At 44.5% G+C, this 7,965-nt stretch overlaps 1 long non-coding RNA gene across 1 annotated transcript; it reads right to left on the bottom strand.

The window, feature by feature from the left end:
* Window positions 1-1,189: 1,189 nt before the first annotated feature.
* LOC109268994 (uncharacterized) lies at window positions 1,190-7,741 on the bottom strand. Its single transcript, XR_002080878.2, has 2 exons — window positions 5,981-7,741; window positions 1,190-5,327 (listed from the first exon to the last, which is right to left on the bottom strand). It is a non-coding gene; the product is annotated as an uncharacterized LOC109268994 (long non-coding RNA).
* Window positions 7,742-7,965: the final 224 nt, after the last annotated feature.

The following is a 7,965-nucleotide window of genomic DNA, read 5'->3' as shown; positions in this document are numbered from 1 at the left end:
TCCCCCGAGGCAAAGGAAACAAAAGCAAAAATAAACTACTAGGACTACATCGAAATAAAAAAGCTTCTGCACAGCAAAGGAAACAATTAACAAACTAAAAGGCAACCTAGTGAATGGGAGAAGATATTTGCAAATGATATATCTGATAGAGTTGATATCCAAAATATATAAAGAACTTACACAACTCAACACCAAAATACATAAATAAATAAACAAAAAATAATAATCCAATTCAAAAATGGGCAGAAGACATGAACAGACATTCCTCTAAAGAAGACTTACAGATGGCCAACAGACACATGAAAAGAAGCTCAACATTAGTAATCATCAAGGAAATGCAGATCAAAACCACAACGAGATAGCACCTCACACCTGTCAGAATGATTAAAATCAAAACCCGAGAAACATCAAGTGTTGGTGACGATGTGGAGAAAAAAGAACCCTTGTGCACTGTTGGTGGGAATGAAAACTGGTGCAGCCACTATGGAAAACCATATGGAGGTTGCTCAAAAATTTAAAAATAGAGTTACTATATTATCTGGTATTCCTACTACAGGTTATTTACTCGAAGAGTATAAAAACACTTATTCAAAAAGATATATGCACAGGGCACCTGGGTGTCTCAGTTAGTGAAGCACCCGACTCTTGGTCTCAGGGCAGATCTTGATCTCAGGGTCATGAATTCAAGCCCCACATTGCGCTCTACACTGGGTGTGGAACCAACTTTTAAAAGATATATGCACCCCTATGTTTATTACAGCATTATTTATAATAGCCAAATTATGGAAGCAACCCTAGTGTCCATCAACAGATGAATAAAGAAATAGTGTGTATATACATATACACACACAGTATATATTAAGTGGCCATAAAAAGAACAAAATCTTGCCATTTGCAACAACATGGGTGGACCTAGAGGGCGATCCAAGTGAAATGAGTCAGAGAAAGACAAATACCATATGATTTCACTGATAAGTGGAATTTAAGAAACAAAACAAATGAACAAAGGAAAAAGAGACAAACCACTGAGAACATACTGATGGTTGTGAGAGGGGACTTGGGTGGGGGATGGGTGAAATGGATGAAGGGATAAAGGGGACCCTTATCATGAGCACTGAGTAGTATACAGAACTGTTGAATCACTCTATTGTACACCTGAAACTAATATGATACTGCATATTAACAATACTGGAATTAAAATTTTTTTATTAAAAACCATAAATCATTGTTGGACACATCAGAAGAAAAAAAATCAAATGATCATCTCCATCTATGAATAAGGGACATTTTATAGGAGTTGACATCCATTCTTAATAAATATTCTGAAATACAGGAAAAGATAGATGATTCATCAATATGATATAAAAATATAACATCTATAAAAAGAGTGTCAATTAAGTATGGATGGATGGATATTTAGTTTGTGTGTGTGCATCAACCCCAAAATGAGCATCATGTTTAATAGAGAAAAACTAGTAGCTTCCAATTCAGTCAAGAAAAAGACAAGAATGCCCACTGACACTGTGTTAGAGGTACTAGTCCATCCAATCTGATAAGAGAAATACATTGAAGTATAAAAATTAGAATGAGGAATTCAAATTATATGACCTCTTACTTGGAACATACAAGGGAATCATTGAAAACACTATCACAGACACCAGGAGAATTTAGAACGATGGCTGGATGCAAATTTTCTAGAGAGAAAATCAATTGCTTTTATAAGCAATATAAAAAACAATTAAAAGCAACTGTAATGACCACATTGACGAGACTCAATATACTACTATGGACCAAGTATTGATCTTGCATACAATCTTTTTTTTTTATGCTTTTATTTTATTTTTGAGAAAGAAAGACAGAGCGCAAGAGGGGAAGGAGCAGAGAGAGAGAGGGAGACACAGAATCCGAAGCAGACTCCAGGCTCTGCGCTGTCAGCACAGAGCCTGGTGCAGGTCTCGAACTCACGGACGGTGAGATCATAAGCTGAGCCGAAGTTGGACGCTTAACTGACTGAGCCACCCAGGCACCCACTCCTTCATATAATCTTAAGTAAAAATAGCAAAGTGCTGAACTGCTTGGACGTAGTAAATTATCATTTCTCCCACCCATACCCCAAATCATCTATGTAGACACATAAGCTTGTATGTGCACAGAATATCTCCAGAAGGTTACACAACAAACACCTGATTCTGGTCGCCTCTGAGGGAAGAAGTTCAGTGACTATGAATCACAAGTGGAGGGGAGGCTTCCTTTTCACTGTACTTGCTTCGTAGGTTTGAACGTTGTCTCATGTGCTCCTAAGAACTAGTTCTGAAGGATTCTTTGGAGACTTGGAATGCTCATCAAATTCTAGGTCTCAAAACGCACATCTCAGTCACTTGGAAAAAAAAAAAAAAAGCAACGACTGCTCTAATTTCGATTCTCTTATAACAACCTTTCAAGTTGTTTTACACTGAACACGTAGTGTCCTATATTGCTAGTGTTTTTAAGCACAAAATGTACCAGCATCGTTCCGGTGCACTTGTCTCATCCGTGGCACAGCGTTTTCCCTTCTTCAGGACGGAGGTGATGTTGTCTGCACTTTAGCTGCAGCCCACTCTCCGTGCCTCCCGAGTCCAGCCCCGGCATGTACCAGCTGGTAACGCTGAGCAAATTCTTGCCCTCCTGTGACTCGGCTTCCCCATCTGTAAACTAAAGACGATCACGGTTTCTTCCTCACCCTTCTGCCGTGAGGAGTGAATGAGTTCATTCTCGTGGAGCACTGAAACAGTAACTGGAGCGTGGCTGCTGGTTCAGAAGTGTAGCTACGATTCGTTTTCAGGGTTGGGGTCTCCGTGCAGCTCTTTTGAAAAGCGAGTGTCCCCTTTGGTTGCCTGCTGACGGAGAGTGAGCCCGCGGGGTATGTGTGGGGCTTGAGTCTTTCGGTCCTAATTCTCTGTCTGTGGTTTCTTGGTGTGTGAGAAGGTAAGACAACTGAAAAACCAGAAACCCGTGCTCTACCTCTGACTTTGGCACAAAGGGAACCCACAGCTTACGGACTTCTCATATTTTAAAATTCTCCCTCTCGAAAAACAAAACAAAAAACGAAAAAAAAACCCCCAACCTACTTTCTTCCACTGGGCCAGGGAGACAGTAGCAGAATGATTGGTCACCTTAGAAGAACCAGACGGATTTATGTAGAGAAAATTAGGCTATGATAATGCAGAGTACATTGTCTTAGAAGATAGTCATTAAATTAGACGCAGTTACATTTTTTTCTACTTCTACTAATTTCTCAGTGTGAAAAGAAGGAGATGAAGGAAATAAAAGTTTAAGAGGTTCATTGATTCTTCCACAAACACAAACTGGGCCCCTATCCTGTGCCCGGCGATAGTGCTGGTCGATGAGAACACAAGGAGGCTGTGCTCTAGGAGTTCAGCCCAGTGCCTCCCCTAATGCACCAATCATCAGGATTTTAGACTAAAAAGGGTTTGATTTTCTATCATATTTGTGTTTTGGAAAAGGCACCTTACCCAAATATTGTCCTTTCAAATCCCGGTATCTATCTGCATAGCTGAAACGCCTTTCCCACTTCTTTGGCTATAGGACACATCACTCAAAAGTGAATCAAATCTCTTAACCCAACAACACCCTTCCCTTCCCCCAGCACCTCCCTCGGTTGGCTGAGGCAGGTCCCCTCTCCTGTCCCTTGTCACTCTGGGGGATCCCTTCCAGAGCCCGGGACATATCTATCACCACAGCCCTCCTTCCTGAGAGACCCCAAGCTCCTGGAGGGCACGGACTGCATTGCCCTCGGTCACTATATTCTCAACCCCCAGTGCAATACCTTCCATGAATGGTTGTTAAGGGAATAAGTGAGCAGTTCCAGAAACTTTCTGGTCTTCCCTTTACCCAACACAGCAGCAATTCCCCTCTGGGATCTGTAGGGCAGGGTCCTTGTCTTAGCTGGAATCCACTCAGCACAACTCATAAGTAACATGGCCTGGTTCTCCCTGCCAACAATTACGGCTATCTAGAAAATACTGACCATCTGTAGGTCGCCTTCAGGCCATATCGCCTTCTGATAGATGCATATAATGCTTCAAAATTTTATTAGAAACAGAACAGTTACATGCAATGAAAAGATTCTCTTTTAAAACAGAAAGTATAAAAATCTCCATGAACACCCAAGTCTACAGCAACGGTATGCAGATGAAATTCTTTGCCAGGAACTTGACTGTTAGTGATCTGTTAGGAATTCCCTTCTGTCCTTGAAAGAATGAACTTCAAAGTCAACCTGAAACCATAAGGTGAAAACATATGCAAATGTATAAAAACGAGCTTGCCCCGGCTGGGAAAGCCATCACCAAAACCAAAAAGAAGTCTCTGTTATTCGGACACTTTGAGACTTGATAGTTTCACAAGAAATAGGCAGGGGTTTCTAAGGTCTTGGTCTGCTCAGTCATTCTAGGGCTGCCTTATTTGTGGTTCTCAAGGCTCTCTTCATGTGTTGCCTCTGCGTAGGTTTGGTTTTTTTCTTGGTTTTTTTGGCCACTTTTCTACTCTCTTGATCATTTCAATACCAGCAGGAGAGTAGGAGAAGCAAAGAGAGATGGTATCATAATAACCCCCTTTTTTCTCTACTTGTGTTTATGATAAGAGGCTTTAGGGGAAAGAGTGCTCAATTCCACAGCTGAAATCAGGGCTTTGAATAATTCCGGGACTTCGATGATCATGCAGTGGCTCCCTCCTGTCTCCACAGACATTTGACTCAAGGCAACAAGTACGTCTTCAATCTATTCTTTCCCAAAGTGCTAGGCATTTTGAGAAATACAAGAGGACCATAAGTTTGATCCCTGTTTTGGGGGAAGCTTTTCATCTTTTGAGCGATATGAGATCTATGCGTGTGAAATAATTAGGAACCATTATTAAGATATAAGAGGTATTCAATGTTCAAATTAACAGAACGAATGTATTCTAGAAATTCTGGTCACTGGCTTGGTGTTCTCCAGCCACATCTTCTGTCTCATCCCCAGCTACGGTGTGGGGTGGGGGGCTGACGGGTATGAACCCCAGTCTCGCCTTTGCATCCTTCGGGATTTAGTTCACGCCAGGACCAGCAATTTCACATGGCGCAAAAGCGGTGGTGACAATGACAGCCCAAGACTTTTTCCTGGCAGAGATGCTCTGAGAGCTCTGAACGCCTTGTACCACCAGCAGCAAGACGAACGGACTCCTTGGTTTCCAGCTCGGAAGGCTTCTCGCTGGGGCCCCCCGGGCTCTGCACGAAAGCTACAGGAGGTGACTGATGTCAGCCTTCTGTGACCACCTCAAGTGACCTCAAGGAGCTATCAAAAACAGGAAGAACCGGAAAACCAGTGAAGCAGAGGCATGTGATATTTTGGAGCAATCAGATACGATAGAAACATAATGCATGAAGATGACCTAAGGGTCTTTCTTGTGTCTATTCAGAAATCAGAAAACCTCGGTTTTTACAACCGTAACAAATTATACCCCGTGACACACAAGTATTTGGAGAACTGCTTGCAAGCACGTATATACTCTTTTCCCCTCTTGGATATATGATCCCCTGTAGCTAACGAGCTCCCCAGCAGCCCTTTGGAGCGATTGCAAGACTGGATCCCCACTAAGACCTCGGAGAAAGCATTTACTAACCTACTTTGAGGCTGGCTTTCTCTCAGGTGACAAAGCCATCGACCAGGAGGCGCCCAACAGTCGCTCTCTGGTCTCTGACCCCCACTGAGTACTCCACGCAGAGGCGCTTTGTCAAAGAGAGCAAAAACTTTGTTCCAGCCTGAAAACCGAGTTCTATGACACTTGTGGATTAAAACAGAGAGCCATTTTCCATTCTCTTTGCGTGTCAATTCATTTGCTGCACTGAAACTACTACTTAAAGCCGTTTGATTCGTAGCCAGTCTCCTCCTCATAAATCACAGCTGCGGTGTGGCGCTCAGGGCCCCCAGGGGGCCGGCGCACTTACCTTTTATAAGAGATGTGAGTGATCCTGGATCAGAGACCGCCTGACCCTGCCCGGCACCCCCTGGCTGTCCTCTGCTCCTCATTCCCGAGGAGGCTTCAGGCCTGGTCTTGGCAAGCGTGCCGGTTGTGTTCTGGTTTTATTTTTTGAATTAAGGAATGTCAAGATTAAAATCTTTGTGCCTCCTGTGTTTCGCTGGCTGTAGAACTGCAGCTGTGCCCCTGGTCCCTTCCGTGTCCCCTTGCAAAGACAGTTCCTTTGGGACGTGGATGGAGGCCGAAATCACCTTGGCGATCACAGGAAGCGCTGGGCCGCTTTCTCATTTGGTGGGGGAAGCTGGCTGATACCCACAAAAGTTTCCCACAAAATGTCCTACCGGGGCCCAGGTGAAGGATGCCCAAAGTCAGTCATTTGCTGTGTCTCCTGCTTCTGTCCAGCGTCTGCAGAATCTGGGAAGCCGGGCAGAAGTGCATCAAGGAGGTGAGGGCTCGAGGTCCGGCTGCGATGCCTTGGAGAGCCAAGATGCGGGCCGCCCTCACCCAGACTCTACCCTGGTGGAGGATGGGCGTCGGGACAGAGAGGGGTGATGACGTATTCTTGTAGCCAAGGGTGGTGACAGTGAGTCTCTGAGCCCAGATCTGAAAGTTTATTTATCTTTCCAGAAGACATACGATGGTGAGTGTCTCGGTGCAGTTCACACGGCCGAGCTGGTGTTCTGACTTCCCAGGACACATGACCTGTCTCCATGGCCCCTCTTGCTCACCTGTCTCAGTTATGAAGGTGAGGGTGTCCTGCCCCCCAGGAGTGGGTCACAGGAGGCTTCTTCTCCCTGGTGAAGGAGATGGGGAGCTCCCTCCCCATCTGCCACCACTGAGCCATGTCACCTGAGGCAAGCCACCTAAACTCTCAGGTCCTCACTTTGTTTTCAAGTAAAATAAAGCTCATGGGTTACATGTCAACTCTCTTCTAACTCTAGAGTTAAATTATCCTAAGACGTACGCAGTCGAGGAAACTGGATGCTTATGAGAACAGCGCCCCCCAGAGAATGCTCCAGAGAGCCAGGTAAGGGATGCCTGATCAGAGACATGTGGGAAGGGCTGGGTTTCTTAGGGCAGGACTTCTCAGAACCTTTTTCTGGTATCCTTTTTTGTTTATTTTTCTTTATTTGATAGAATTTTTTTAAGTTTTCTTTTAATGTGTATTTATTTTTGAGAGAGACAGAGACAGAATGCGAGTGGGTTAGGGGCACAGAGAGAGGGAGACACAGAATCCGAAGCAGGCTCCAGGCTCCGAGCTGTCAGTGCAGAGCCTGATGCGGGGCTCAAACTCAAAGATTGCAAGATCGTGACCTGAGCCGAAGTTGGACGCTCAACCGACTGAGCCACCCAGGCGTCCCTGTAGAAGGTTTTAACTTAAAAATAAGACAAGCTCCTGGCAAACAGACAATTCAGATGTTTATAAAATAAATATTGATAATCTCTTCTTCTCTTCTCTAGTCCCAGCCCTGGAGGTAACCAGAACTAAGTTTCAATAGGTCTGTGCATCCTCTCCAAACCTTTGTACGTGATGACTCCTTAGGAGGAGGCTAGAGCAAGAATGTGTCTCCAATTGTTTGACCCTTTTTCACAGAGCACTTCACAGGCCTCTGTCTAGTGGGAACGCTGTCCTGTTCTACATCAAGGGAAATCTCGAACCAGAGTGCAGGACTGCTTTTGATTGAATAGAATTTTTTTTAATGTTTATTTATTTTTGAGAGAGAGTGCGGGCAGGGGGGTGCAGAGAGGGGGGAGACGGGGGATCTGAAGTAGACTCCTCGCTGACACCAAAGGGATGGATACGGGGCTCGAACCCACAAACCATGAGATCGTGACCTGAGCTGAAGTCAAACGCTTAACCGACTGCGCTACCCAGATGCCCCCTTGAATAGAATTCTTTTACCAACATGATAAGGAGTCTACACATGTCAGAGGGCGACAAACATAACACCA

This window comes from Panthera pardus, unplaced genomic scaffold (assembly GCF_024362965.1).
Source record: "Panthera pardus isolate Hobbes unplaced genomic scaffold, ASM2436296v1 HiC_scaffold_26, whole genome shotgun sequence".
Lineage (NCBI taxonomy): Eukaryota > Metazoa > Chordata > Mammalia > Carnivora > Felidae > Panthera > Panthera pardus.
This window is presented reverse-complemented; position numbering and strand designations above follow the sequence as displayed.